The sequence below is a fragment of the Aulonocara stuartgranti genome (assembly GCF_965226115.1).
Source record: "Aulonocara stuartgranti genome assembly, chromosome: 10".
Lineage (NCBI taxonomy): Eukaryota > Metazoa > Chordata > Actinopteri > Cichliformes > Cichlidae > Aulonocara > Aulonocara stuartgranti.
This window is the reverse complement of record NC_138946.1, coordinates 11,421,308-11,435,705: the sequence shown is the minus strand read 5'-3', so window position 1 is coordinate 11,435,705 and position 14,398 is coordinate 11,421,308. Positions and strand designations below refer to the sequence as shown.

General features: G+C 37.7%; 1 long non-coding RNA gene across 2 annotated transcripts in view; it reads left to right on the top strand.

Moving 5' to 3' along the window:
- The window catches only part of LOC309715641, a 134,286-nt gene that overhangs the window by 76,813 nt on the left and 43,075 nt on the right, over positions 1–14,398 (top strand). The gene's annotated exons all lie outside the window — the stretch shown is intronic.

The window sequence follows — 14,398 nt, the reverse complement described above, 5'->3', positions numbered from 1 at the left end:
CAAATTTTACACAGTATCCAAGCTTTTGGGATTAGGAGTTTAAGGTGCCTGCAACTGTTGTGCATCGTCAGTTCTTTTGCACCAAAATTTCACCCTAGCCTTATCTTTTCAGATATGTGTAACTTAGAGCCATATAAGTTGTCACTGGTGCCTTCACTCTTCTGTACATGGTTCTTATTGCTGTTGGGCTTCCCTAGCATGACAATGTGAGAACAGAGGGGTCTCAGGACAGAACAAAACCATACCATATACATGTATATAGATTTAGTTGCTTCTGTAAAAGGATTCAGAGCAGTCCTGTGTGCATCTCAAAGCTGTGTTTAAATCAGTTTCAATCAAGCCAAGAAGATTTATCAGTTTTAATTCAATTCAATTCAATTCAGTGTTATTTATATAGCGCCAAATCACAACAGCAGTCTCCTCAAGGAGCTTTATATTGTTAGGTAGACCCTACAATAATACATACAGAGCCCAACAATCATATGACCCCCTTGAGCAAGCACTTTGGCAACAGTGGGAAGGAAAAACTCCCTTTTAACGGAAACAAACCAGCAGAACCAGGCTCAGGGAGGGGCGGCCATCTGCTGTAACTGGTTGGGGAGAGAGAAGGAAGACAGGATAAAAGACATGCTGTGGAAGAGAGCCAGAGATTAATAACAAGTATGATTCAATGCAGAGAGGTCTATTACACATAGTTAGTGAGAAAGGAGTTTTAACAAAAAATAGACTTTAAGCCTAATCTTAAAATAGAGATAGTGTCTGTCTCCCAAATCCAAACTGGAAGCTGGTTCCATAGAAGAGGGGCCTGAAAACTAAAGGCTCTGACTCCGAATCTACTTTTAAATCCTCTTGGAACAACAAGTAAGCCTGCAGTGGGAGAGTGACGTGCTCTAATGGGGTGATATGGTACTACAAGATCATTAAGATAAGATGGGGCTGGATTATTGAAGACCTTGTATGTGAGGAGCAGGATTTTGAATTCAGTTCTGGATTTAACAAAGAGCATGGCAGTGTTCTAATACCCACTATATAAAGGTATAAGATATAAACATTTTATCAACATAACATATAATGTCAGTGATAAATTACTGAATAAATTTACTGGGCTAATAGGGATCAGTGATGATCAGTGGTGCAGCTAATTTCTTGAATACTTATGTGATGAATTCATATATTTTGAAAGCTAACAGTTTCCTCGTCTTAAATCGTGTGTTTTTGTCTGATCAGAGGTCTACAATTTAGTGACATTTAGCACAGTTATTCCAATAAAAAGCAAAAGCAATTATCAGTTTTCTTCCGTGTCATTTTTCAAAACTAACGTAAATGGAGCTACAAGTCATAAAAATGTATTTAAAAAAAAAAAGAGAAAACAGTTTACATATTAAAAATGGTGATGAAGGAAGTGTGAATATATGCAGAACAGTAAGAGAACATGTTGTCATTCTTCACACAAATGAATAACAAAGGTAACACATTTAACGTATTTCAGCGTTGAATAAAATCATTATTTACCTTCTAAATGTCATTTAAAGAACTTGTGTGTAAAGAACTTTGTTTGAAGCAGCTTTTAGAGACTTTTTGTGTCATTTTCATGTAAATTTAAATTAAAAATCAATAGAACATTTTTTTCTCCTTTGGTTGTGACTCTTTTGTACTACACAGCACACATTGCTGTGTAGTACTCTTTTGAGTATGAGCTAGTGTCTGTGGATCAAGTAGCCACTAGTTGTTTTTAATAATAATAATAGTTCTGAGATTATTCATGTTTCCTGTGTACGTGCAATGCAGTAGCTGCATACGTGCTTGAGCATTTTGAAGCCTCTCCCATGTATCTAGTTGTGTGTGCGCACGTGTGTGTGTGAGGCAGTGTATAATTTGTGAGTAGGGAGTGTCTGTAAGAAAGAACATGCTGCTGTGTTCACTCATTCACTCGCTACTATTGATGAGTTATTGACTGCTTTATTCAAACGGAGCATAAGCTGACACATCCTCTCCCTGGAAACTATCCAGAGAGATCATAAGCTGTTGTAATTACATGGCAGGCTGGACAACATGGATTATCTTTGTTCAAATTCAATTACAGAGGTCAAATCTAAAGAAAAGGTGCATCGAGCACGACCAACACTCTTTTGTAGTCTACTCAGTACGTTTTGATCTGAGTATTCTTGCTATACTGAGGTACTCTTTTGACTGCCTGTCTTCACATCAGTGAGCCAATAAAACCAAATTTCGTTTTGTTTTTCCACTTACAAGGTGCTAACATTTTCTCTGTCTATGCCCATGGTGCGGCGGCCTGGTAAGGTTTATGAAGGAGGACTGTGGTCAAATTTGCAAGAACCAAAAATAAGGCTCAATATTTATGGCACAGTTGTGCTCAAGGTAGAGAGAGTTCATTAAAAGCTAGAGAGTAGGAGAGTAAGATCAATTCGACACATAAATTTTAAGTAGTCAGTAAACAGATTTTTAGAAATAGACCTGAGGCTTTTAAAAACAAAAAAACTTAATGCTATGGCCAGCGTGGTACATGCTTACAATAACAATCAATGTTAGCATTTTGTCATGTTGCCATGTTGCCAGCATGTTATCAGCTAATGTTTACTATGTTGTTAGCAAACTGTGGGGTGGAACACACGGCCACACGTATTGGCCAGCTAAAGCCAGATTCTAAGCGCCAATTGAGACTTTGTACCACAGAACAAGTCATGTTATTTGTTAGATATAGGATTAAAAAGACTACAGAAATTGCAAATCACACAAAAAGAGACAGCTTAATAACTCAACGTAGTGGCGGTGAAGTCTAGCAAACTGATGGGCTCCAGCAGCCTCTTTCAATCAAAACAACCATTGCCACTACAGTATCCAGGTGGCGAAGTTTCAAAAAAAAAAAAATGGTAAAATTGGTCTGACAGCCTCCAGTGCCACAGAGAGGATCTGCACTTCCATGTTGTCTTCGTCTTTCAGCTCTGGAAGTTGCCCTTCCCATTTTTCATGGTAAACAAATAATGTTAACTTTTGTCACCTTCTTACTTTACCATGTTACTAGGTTACTTTAAGGCTACCCATATTCCATATTCTCAATCAGTCTTACTCAAATCACAAATGCTGACCTGATGGTTGTGCACAAAAAGCTGAAATCATAAACGGATAAGCTTGATCCTCTCTGATCCATCCATTCATTTACTTCTCCAATTCAGGGGGGATATATCCTGTTCTAGCTGTCAAAGGGTGAAAGGCAGAGCTGGGACTGTAAGCTTGCCATTATGTTTATTTATTTATTTATCCATCAAGTGTTGCTACATTTAATTCTGAAACAAGAAAGCGGACTGACTGACTTTGCTGTTTGCAGACATTGTTAAATTGATCAACTAACTTTGGGTGAGGACAGTTCAAACACATGATTTAACTCCTCCAATTCCTTTACTGGAACTCTGAGTGAGGAGGTTAAAGTGCTGTCACATTTAAGGCCTAGTACTGCTCACTGTCAGTGACATTGTCACTACAATGTTCTTTGGCTCTAGTGACACATCTAATCTGTCTTCAACGTAGCACTTGCAACCCCAACCCAGGACTCTCAGTTACCTATTTATCTTGTCAGCACACATTCTTCTTCTAACATTAACCACCCTGGTAAGCAGCTCTGTCCTTCCCCAGCCAACTGCATCCTTTTCTTGAGGTGGGCATTGTCCTCTCACTCTTGCTCGCTGTCATTCAGTCCTTTTCCAGCTGCTTTTCAACACAAAGGTTCTTGTGCTTTTATAGAAGGGTAATGACAAAACAATGTTGGGGATTGTTCGATTGCTGAATGAAAGCTTGTGTGGGGAAATTGCAGCAAACAAAACAGACTTTACAATAGAAGCAAATTATCATAAAAAAGAAAAAAAAGGATGTACTGTATAACACACCAGTTAAATGGATAGTAAATAATGACATTGTGCAAATAAACATACTCTGATTGAGGTATAATCAGCCAAGCGCTAGCACGGAATTAGGTGTTCATGTCATTGCTTGTACATGACACCTGTCCAGTCTGTCCTGTCAGAGTCCTCTAAATGAATCATGACAACATTTAATGAAGTCATTTCAGGCAGATATGATATGCTGTCCATCAACTAATGCAAACGTCCTGTTAATAATAAACTTGAATACGGAATTTGACATCCAATTTCATGGAAAATGGAAACAATATGTGGCTATACCCGTGAATGGTTAGCTTTTAAAGAACAGGTTTATATGTTAACATGCAATTTCCACTTTAGCATCTGTTGAGCACTGAATATAGAACATTAGTTTAATGAATTAACATCAGCTGACACTGATAGCTAACATATGCCAGACAAATCTAACTCTTGTGTCTTTTCCAATTTAGTTCTGTCACTGGTGCACAAATGGTGTATTACATGCATATCTTGGGAAGAATGCAGTAATCCCTTTCGGTGACCTCCTGTTGTCAACAACATTTTGAGAATACCATTTATTACATTCACCAAGGATGTTATGATTTGGTAGAGTGTGTGCATGTGTGTCATAGTTCTTTCTGTAAACACGACAGTTCAAAAAGTTTCGAATTAATTCTGACAAAATTAGAAGGTCAGTAGATTTATATTGAAGTTATAATAAGGCTATATAAAGCTATTTAAAATGTCTTGTTTTACTGCTGTTGTTTGTATTGACAACATATAGTTACAGTAAATAGGGAATGATATATGGGGATTGTAAATACATTATTGTATTATGGCTTTGTTAGGTACATTACAGTAACAAGTTATAACCTTTTAAATACATAAAAATGTGAATACATGTACAATATGTGAACATAAGTAATTCACTGAAAACTTTTTTCCACTTTATTTATGACGTTTATATGTTAAAAATATTAAAAGTAATTGTACTACTGTATGTTAAAATGGGTTTTAACAGGGCAAATAACAAAAACCTGCATGTTGCAATTGTTTTTACTGAACTAACTTCTTAAAGTATGCTTCAAAGTCAAAATGAAACTATAGAACATCCAGTACTGCACCCTGAGATGAATCTGTCTTGGGGGTTTGTGCTCTCAGAGTGCTTCTTGTTACCTTTTTTACCTTTTGCCTTTTGCCAAATGCAATCTACAATAAAACCTAAATATAAACATACTGCATATGTTCATGGGTTTTGCAGAAGGTGAGAACATGATAAGCAACACAGCAGAATGGTTTGTAGGGAAGAAATGGCTTCCTAGTTGGCAGATAAAGCCCATGTAAGTCATATCTACTTACTGTAACATAGCACCCAGCTTTGCATTTAACACTAGACTGCAGTTGATACAGCAATTAGCATTTGTGATGTGTTATATCTATTTATGCCGTACATATGTGTTGAGTTTTGGAGTTTCACTAAATTAAATGAACAAAGTAAACAGTCTGTCATCTTGGTGATACACATTCTTTAAAACCCACCACTTAGATGTCACACCTTTGGTAGCAAACAGCTAAAAATGAATTGTAATTAGTGTGCTCAGCTGCTGAAAATATGCTCTTAAAACTTCACAGAACACTTTAGCCAGCACTGAAAGTCAAACTTTCACTTTCTTTTTCTTGCTGACATGCTAAAACACTCACTGGGTGTAATTGCAGCAGGGTTCACTTTGAAGATTACACCTGCTTATGCTGAGATGTCAGAGCTGAAACATGTGGATGTGATGATCCTGACAGGGAGACGCGTCACAGCTTTTCTTGGCTGCTACGCAGTCATCATCCAACTAGTCAAATTCTGCTGCGGAGATGGAACAAGACTTTTCTTTTTGGCAGCTCTGAGTGCTTTTGTTGGAGAGTGTCTGACAAATCCAGGGGTACTTAAGTACCACTTTATCCTCACTTTTTAGACATGGTTGTTTCAGCTGCTATGGTGAGTTCCTGTCTAGAGACAACATCATCATCAATTATCGACATCCTCCCACTTAACACTTTGAGAACTCATGAGATGATTAAAAGAAGTGCAAGGAGATCTCAGGGTGTTTGATGCTTTCTTTTCTCATTTCACTGTTGAGGGAGTCAAATTTAATATGAAATTTACCATATTTATATGAGCATCTTGGTGTGGAGTCTGCATAAAAAGTGGATTGTTTAGGAATATTGTAGAAAGATATATTAATATTTTGCAACTTAACCAGATAAGTAATTACAGCTCATTTCATAGATTTTTATTAGACTAATATTTCTGACAATTATGTAAGATTTCAAATAAATTTTCTTTCATGTCCTTTTCTGGCAAAACTAACACGACTCCATTTCTTGTGGATGCAGAAAGCATGAGCAAGTCAAGAGTTTCAATTTTTGTCAGACCTTCTGAGCTTACCTGCATCACTGTGCAAATCTTTGGGGATTTCTAAGTGCTATACCTCAGTGTGCCCCAAATGCATTTTTTCCCATAAAATCCATTAGAGGACACAAATCTTCCCTGCCTCAGTCTTCTCTGCTGTCCTCTTGGTAGTTGTTCCTTGTTTCTCTGTCAGACCAGTGAGAGCAGATCTGAAAATATGTCCTGCTATTTCAGGTACATTGAGACAGAAACTCCTGTATTTATGTTCGATTAGTTGTGATATAGAAGTTATAATTTATGTTTGCTTTCTGCACGATATCCTTCTATAAGTCTTTTTATTTCTTCTCTGTCTGCTGATGCTTTCATTATATGTGCTGTTTTTATCTCAGTCTGCATCACCACTTTGGTCCCTTCATCACCCTCTAACACTTCCACCCAGTCCATTAAAGTGACCCGAGTGTCATCACAGTAGTCTAATGAAGAAAGAATGATGTGATTGATATAACAATGCGTGAATATGTCCATATTAAGCATTTGTTAATTTTCTTAAGCAACCTGTATACACCTTTTTTGAAACAACACATACTGTGGGAGTATGAAAAATCTGTCTTAAGAAGACAAGGCCATATTACTTAACTAAATTTACATAATTAAGTTAAATGTGAAAAAAGTTCCAACCTAACCCTGACAAAATCATTTTGTGTCGGTTGGCGATGGCTGGCGTTTCCATAACTTTGGGTGGATGACAGAGGTCAGAAGCCTCGGTTTGCTTCTTTCTCTGGTCACTAGCCAGCTGCACAGCAGACAACTCGTAGCCAGAGATGGCTTGTATGGGGACTCTGTAATGACCTGCTTATCCTCACCAGGTAGGCTGGAGAGACACACGGCTACAGCACTCTCTCTTCCCGGCCACGGCTAGGGCCACATTGTGGCCTCAATGTAAACAAGATATGCCTTTTCCCAAATCACAGGACTGCATACCATCATCTAATAGGTTGTCCGTGTCCTGAGACAGGTGAGCTTGCTACGCTGTAAGCAAGATGATCACATTAAGGTTCTTTATATCACTACAGCACACAAGACTAATGTGGTACATTGATGTATTTACTATACAATGATGTCAATCAAATGAGGATGTAAAAAATACTCTATCTCATCATCACCAGCGCTGGGATCGTTACTCAAATAGCATTACACATTATTTGCTACTTTTCTTAAAAGTAATGCAGTTACTTAATTACTTTATGGAGAAAATAATTTGTTACACCACGTGTTACATTAGTTTCTTATTACTCCATAAATTAACCGGAAATGCACATAATTACAATATAAACCTGTAAGTCTAAAGTCCCACACACCACCACAAATCTATATTTTAATGAGGACACACATACAATCTTATTTTTAGGATTTACATTTGAACAAAGCTGACAACACAAGGCAGAATTGAAAACCAGCCCAAAGAGACTTTAAAGCAATCACCACAGTGATTCTAGTGTAGAAACATGAATAGGTAGAAACAGAGGCTGTAGGCCTGACTGCTCCTCACTGGATTTGTTTCCTGTTGAAGATCAGACTCAGGGATCTGGCCGCTGGGCTGGGGTGGGCTTCCACTCAGCTTTATCATCACTCTGGGTTCATGTTTGTGTTGTATGCAGAGATTCTTTCTATTTGCCCAGTGTGCAGCTAACTGCAGCGCCTTTGTAACGCAGGTAGCAACACAATTGTAATTGTGAAGCAATTACTGAATGCATTACGTTACTGCTGAAAATTTAATGTGATTACATAAATGCTGTACTTTGTATGTTGTAAGTTTTACCTAACACTGTCCATCACTGACTCCCATTGTACAGCCAAATGTTACTAATCGAAGTGTGGACTTCGAGGTTCATTTTTAACTCATGATTCTCGGTTAGAAGTACATTCACTAATTTGTGAAGAATTTACCGGACACTTCCATAACAAAGTGCCTCATTTTCCAAGGCTCAAGAATAATTAGACAAGTGACTGACAAGCAGTGTCATTTACGTGAGAGGGCTGTTCCCTCATCATTGCATGACAGATTAAGCAGATAAAAAGTCTCGAGTTGATTTGAAGTGTTGAATTTGCATTTGGTAGCTGTTCACTTGAACTTTTAATATGAGGTCCGAAGTGCTATCGATGCAGGCGGAGGACGCCATCATAGGCTGAAAAACCAAAATATCTGCAAGACAGTAAAAACTATGGCACTGGCCAAATCAACAATCTGAAAAATTCTTAAAAAGATGGAACAGCAACACCAAAAGGCATTTTTTCATGAACACTGAGATTAAAAAATGTTGCAAGTTTGGATGTCAAACTGGCAGTGCAGAATGTTTAGTTTTACATAAGCTGCCAAATGAGTAAAGCCAATAGAGCTTTTCCCACTTCACTGCAAATACAATTTGCCGCAACCAAATGTGGCCACTTCACCACCCACAAATATTCACTGCATCAACAAGCTATCAGGACCACGTACTTCACGGGGATTTGTTTTCCAACAGACTTCTCCAAAATGTTTTAAGAAGTAGGCTGCATTAAATACTTGGTCTCAGAAAGCATCTGACATGTGACTTATAATTCTAGCAATCAGCTTTGACATATGTATCTTTATTCATGTAGTATAATTTGCCTAAACTGTATCATCTCTTGCCATTAGTTGAAGGGCACGTTTGTGCATATACACACACGAATTTATATTGACAAACAGGTCTATGTTTTCGTAGTCTGTCCCCTTCTATTTTCTGTTATACACATCCCACAAGGCAAAGGCAGGGGTACAGCTGGGAGAATGCCATGCTGTCAGCACATCAATGAAAACATTACTTTCATTAGGCCCCATTATATCACCACAGACATCCTTGTTAAAATGTCATTTGCTAATTTCTTTCAGTGCTCATTTCCACCCTGCTGTCCCAGCTGGATTAACATATTATTTATTAGGATATGAAAGAAAACAAGCTCAAAGTCGATTAGCTAAAGTAAACAAGGACATAGAATGAAAAAATAGGAGGTGCACTTTCTTCATACCTCTCTTATCCACAGGATATGGGTGGAGGAGATCATAAAATGCAATTACCTTTGGGGTGCATTCATAGGAAGGGCCACTGTGGTACTCACATTACTTTAACTTTACAGAAATTTTGATTGATTAATATGATACAAGCTTTCTATCATTAATTGCCAAAAAGCAATCAGAAAATTGACTGATGCGATAACAGTGATTTTTTTTTTTTTTTTAGTGCAGACCATTTATATGTACCAGATTTATTTGGTTTCTATATCACATTAACAAGTAATTGAGTTCATAAAAATATCTGGCATTTTGCTTGGGTGACAAAAGTTGAATTATGCACGGGTATGTTTGGTACGTGGGCTGCACGCTGATAAACATGTCAGTAGGTGGTCTGCACATGTATGCTCTTAAAATAGCTCATAGAACAGACAGAGAAAATGTCAGTGATTTGAAGTTCGCACTTGCTTGCAGCTCCGTGACTGAGCTCAGATGTTTTAATGTTCAGAGTGACAATATGTAATGCAGATGCCTAGCAGGAACATCATTTACCATGTTATCATGTTATAGTGCTAACATTGATGAATAACCAATACAAAGCACAGATGACAGGTTTTCAGGTAATGGATCATAATCAAACTTTGTCTGAGGACTGAATGCCAGGTACTGATTTAGAAAATGCATAGAAAACAAACAGCAACCAATTCACTAATTCTGAAAGAGTTTTTGATTAAAACAGCATTGCCATGGTGGGAAAATAAAACTATCACCAAAAAGGCCGAAACATCTGGCATTTTGTGTCTTCTCAATGATAATCAAAGTCAGCTTTGATTTCTGACTAAAAATGAAATAAAAATAAATGTAGTAAATGTAACTCGTAAAAGAGATTAGAGAAGGATTTAGCACTCACTCACTTTTGGAGTACTTACAATCAACAGTTCTTATTGCAGTTGGTTGCTTTGATTCTAAAGAAGCATTACAGAGGATTGTAAAGCTTTTCTGCTTTCAAACACTGCTTTCTAAAACCTGTGAAGTCCAGAATAGACTGACGAATAATGTAACTTTGAATTATTTTATTTTATTTTTCCTATTTTGGGTTTTAGGATGCTTTATGTGGGTCTACTGGTTTTTCAAGCATCTCTGTGTGTATGTATTAAACCCAATGTGTCTGCTCCTTCCCGCCTACGAACCTCACAGTAGACTGCTGTGTTTAAAGGCACTCTCTTTCTGGATGGCTGCCTACTGAAGTGGGATAAACCAGAAGCCTCACTAGTTCCAAATCGGTTTGGGCCAGTGCCACTGCAAAGCACATTTCTGTGTCTGCAGGATGCCGTTTGCAGAGCATTGTTACTGTTATTTTTGAGTTTTGCCTTAAACTGCAAGATACACACAGACTGTTTTACATCATCTGCAGAAAAACTTGGAAATATATTTTTCTCAGGAAGAGTAAAATCAAAGACACAGCGGTTGAAATGCATAAAGTGGATAGATTTGCCTTGGTAAGACATTATAAACACGTAATGCTCCTTTACAACTCAATTCACTTACAGTTTAAGATATGATCATAATAATTTTTAAAATTTTATTTCCATTTTTCATTTTAAAATATGCAACAGTAATAGCAAAATGCATTAAAAATATTTGTAGCCTAAAGATGCAAATAGAAAAAAAACACGTAAACTTGGTGTTTAACTTGAACTGACTTAATAAAATCAGGATTATCACTGACTGTGAATCTCTCCACTGTCTACTGTCATAAACTGGCACAAGAACAGTTAGAAGTGGAGTTGCACACAAGAGATTTACAAAAATAAAATGGAATTTAGTGAAACTGAACTAAACTAAATAGATTAAGTGTGAAGGTCAACAATATTCGCAATGCAAGCGGATGATCGATGTGTGTCATATGCTCTGTGTGGCCATTGAAGGTGCAGACACAAAGGAAGGTTAATGCCAGGTGGATGGAAGAGAGAGAATCACAGAGCCAGAGTGCTGCACTAGCTGACAACCCTCTCATGTCAGGCAGTGTCCCTCTAACATAGGGCTGGACTGCCTCCAAGACTGTTGGAGGGGCATCACAATTGAGCAGTGAGACAAAGTGTAGTGACATTTCGCTGAACTTAAAAAGCCACTGAGGTACTGCTACTGTGAAAATGATAATAACTCCTGCTCTGAAACAGTGGACACAGTCTGTCTGCATGTATGTGTGTGTATGTGCAATCTTTTCAATGCATAACAATATAACAGTTTATCCAGACTGACCTGATGTTTGTTCTGCAATAGTGCGCTGTTACCCTTACATGACACGGAACAAAAATTCCCGAAAAGGACACAGGGATGACGTGGAGTATGCAACATATTTTTCTATGTCTGTTTGTCTGTCTGTAAACTTCTTCCACATGATGAGGAGCTTAGCACCAAAACTTGCCACACATATTAGACTCCTGATGGTTCTTATCTACATCACATACTATGGTTTCAATATGTTGCATAACAGCCACTCGCCAAAGGACTAAAATGATCTACCTGTAGTGTTTATACAGCTATAACCTTATAAACGCGTCTCTCTTTTTTATTTTAATCTAATTTATAACCTAATTCACTAATTTACAGTAGGTTCACTTTTTCCTGTGGTATGATATCATGGTAAATTATACTGCACACCTAATGTGCATTTATATTATGTTTTTAGAGTATATTCTCTGAGATTATTTAACACTGCCTGGTTTGCAGCTGAAATGGTTGAAATTGTATATTATTTATATACAATTGTAATTCTAAAGTATTTTGTTCATGTCTAATAGTTTGATTTTAATGTTCTGACTGTATTTCCAACGAATACAGAGTTTATTTATTATAGTCTATGGTCTGAGCTGGGTTTTTTTTTTTATGTTTTTATTTAATATTCCATTGTATTTAGTTTTTGCATCATGGGCCCATACAGTGTAGCAGAAAATATGACCAAGCATGACCATGACCCTAAAATCACATCTTCCTTTAACTTCTTTTATTTTATGCTATGTGGGAGCATTTGGTCCTTTTTAGTTATGTTGTGGTGACCTGTGAGCTTCAGCACTGTGACCCAGACAGTTATGCCAGCAGGAGCATAAACTCCTGATAAATACACCAAAGCTGGACAGGTCAAGGGTAGTTGCCAGAAATTTTGGATGACCTTTTGCTGAGGCTGAGAATTTGGGATAGGAGTAGCACAACAACAAGACAACTAATAAAAACGGCGCTTGGAATATCTCCACATGGGGCAAAGGGGTTTAGGAAGATGATTTAGGGCATCGGCACATTAGGCATGGTTTGATACCATATGTGTGGAGAAATAATTACCTTGCAGTGCACAGGCAAAATTACCATCACGTTTATGAAACGTCTGCACTGGCCAATTTAGTTGGCCTTTGTGAACCATCTGTATGTTACCTTTCTAACTTCTAAACATATTCTACCTGTAATCTGAATGCTGCCATGCCCCCATTTCTCCATAAAAGCAAACAATTTTAGCTTAAGGTGAAGTGGGAAAAGCAGAAAAGAGAGAAGTCAGCACCACTAGGGGGAAAAATGTATTAGAATCTGCAAGTGAAAAAATTGAAATGACTGTTTCTGAGCTGTGCCTGAATGTAGTAATGGAGCTTCTTAATAAAGATTCCCTTGAGTTACTCACCGTTGCCTAAGTTAATGTCAAAACGTTTTTTTAAGTTAATATGAAAAAATCCACCACTCTACTTCTATAATCTGCCAGTTAAACAGATATGAATATTTACAGGTTGTAGGATGCTATATTGAGTGCTAATATCTATGGATTACTTAGCAATGACTCACATGTGGAAAGTATAAATGGGCACAAGAGACTCGCATACACTAAAAGAGACACTAAAATTTAATTATATCCCTTAGATACGTTTAAACAAGGGACATATTGGAAAATACTTATGAAAATGCTATAAGGGATAATGGATGCAATTTAGTTGGCAATTGTTGTAAATTGCTCTTGACAGCATCATTAGGTATATGCCTCAAAAGTAAACAGTGTTTTCATCCTATCACCATATCTGCTCTAAGTACAGAAATATGCAGTTTAATCATCTGTGCCTTTGTGAAACACCATCAGGAGCGTGGCTTTGACAAACACCCCTGCTGCCTCTACTGCTAAAAGGCAAAGCCAAACGTGCTGCTTTCTTGTGGTTTAACAGTTATTACTTACCCATGCCTCTGAAGACAAGCTAAAAGATAAACATAACACGCCGTTTTGCTGGTCCACAAAAACTCTTGTTATCATGTAGGGAAGAGGGATTGCAGTCTCAGTGGTCGCACAGGTTCATTGGTGCAAATTTGATTCTTATTCCCTTCACTCAGCTCGAGAGCGCAGCGTCAGAAGGTCGTCTCTTTCCCGCCTGCTGCTGCTGCTGAATGATTTCTAGTTGAACTGTAGTGTTGCGTGTCTTCACATGGAGACTATGCAATGGCACAAGGCAACATATCAATTACCCCCACCCAACTTGGGAGTATCACACACATGAGATCAGAGTTAGAAAGGCGACAGAAGAGGTGTCCAACTGAGGCAGAAAGAAAAAGAAAAATGGACCACAATTCCTGAGAATAAAGTGATCTTCACCTTATTATCTTTAAAGTTCAGTTGAAATGATGTCTTTATAGGAGATCAGTATCCCATTTCTAATAATTTGTTTATTTATATATATTTTATTTATATATTGAAAATTTTGCCATGACAGTAAATAGACAGTGTCCATAGGATGCTAGCACCTCGGTTATTCACTACATCAGTGAGAAGGAGACTGATGAGATTAAACCCCTTTGTTCTAGTACAAGGTATCAGTCACACAGCGTATAGGACAAAAACCAGGAAAAATGAGTGGTTTGTAAGTCAATGCACCGAACTGGTCTGGAACCAGTTCCAAGTAATTGAGGGAACCAACTGGTCGCCCAGAAGCTGAATGTGCAGCACCCTCCACTTCTGAGCTACTGCTTTCCATCGCAAGCTTCATAAAGATTAGTAAATAATTGCCATGTAATGCACAAACACAAATAGAGGAACTGGAGTTA